Genomic DNA, 1218 nt, shown 5'->3' with positions numbered 1-1218 from the left:
GATATAGATGTACATAATAATACTTTGATAAGTATGTTTTTACTTAAATAGGGATGGTATAATAAAATTGTGGGGTTTGCATTCGCGCCTGGCCTCCATAAAATGGAAATAGGCACAAACTTTAATAAAGACTTTTCATATCTATCTGCGTAAGTATACTATGATAATTATGTTTCAGTTTGAAGAAATATGGTATAATAAAATTATGGGGTGTTCGTCCGCACTTGACCTACATAGAATGGAAATATGTCACAAAGTTTAACAAGTTTTTTTTTTAATATAGATCCACAGAATATTGTGATAAGTGTTTCAGTGTCAACAGCTATGGTATAATAAATTATGAGGTTTATCTATTTTATTTTTACTTTCATCATATTTTGCTTTCGTTTTGATACCCCCAAATTCGAATCAATCTGTTTACAACCCTTCCTTTTATATATATATATATATATATATATATATATATATATATATATATATATATATATATATATATATATATATCTTTTAACGAGATACGGTTGAAGCTAGTCTAAATAGTTATGAAACAATTGGAACACCCTAGATATACATCGTATAATAAAACACATGTCGTGACATATGGGCGGCTAGGTTATTGTGGAATTACAATATATATGCTTGATTATTCATACTGATAATCGTTGAGATTAATAAACTGGGTCAATTAATATTGACTCTTGTTTAATTGGTATATGAATAATACCGGAATTTAATAAGTAAATATTGGTTAAAAAATATAATATATAATACATGTACCTATATACACATATATACTTGCATCCACACACACACATACACACACCTATATATATTGAGGCAACATTTTTTCTCTTAAGCATATTTCATTAAATAAAACAGACGTTTTTATCCTTAATTCTGTTTTTGATCCTTTTCAACTTCCAAATAATGGTCATCACTTCTGGCAACTAGCTTCTTTTTTTTTTACATTTTTACATGGGGTCATCACTTATCAAGTCCCGGAGGCCACTCAGGGATAAAGGTTATTGCGTGTACGGTAATCAATGAGATAGTATTGTAGTAATCATTAGTATTGGAGATTTGATAGAGTGTCTTACTTAAGGGGGTGGTTTGTCAGGAATTATTTTATGTTGGACTTAAAGACATTCAAGTTGTAGTCAGGTGGGAAACAGGCAAGCGGAAAAGAGTTCCACAGTCGTACACTTCTGAGAAAGAAGC

Source organism: Euprymna scolopes, chromosome 35, assembly GCF_053919585.1.
Source record: "Euprymna scolopes isolate OS-2025 chromosome 35, ASM5391958v1, whole genome shotgun sequence".
NCBI classification, from domain to species: Eukaryota; Metazoa; Mollusca; class Cephalopoda; order Sepiida; family Sepiolidae; genus Euprymna; species Euprymna scolopes.
The sequence above is the reverse complement of the archived record's forward strand: the minus strand, read 5'-3'. Positions refer to the sequence as shown.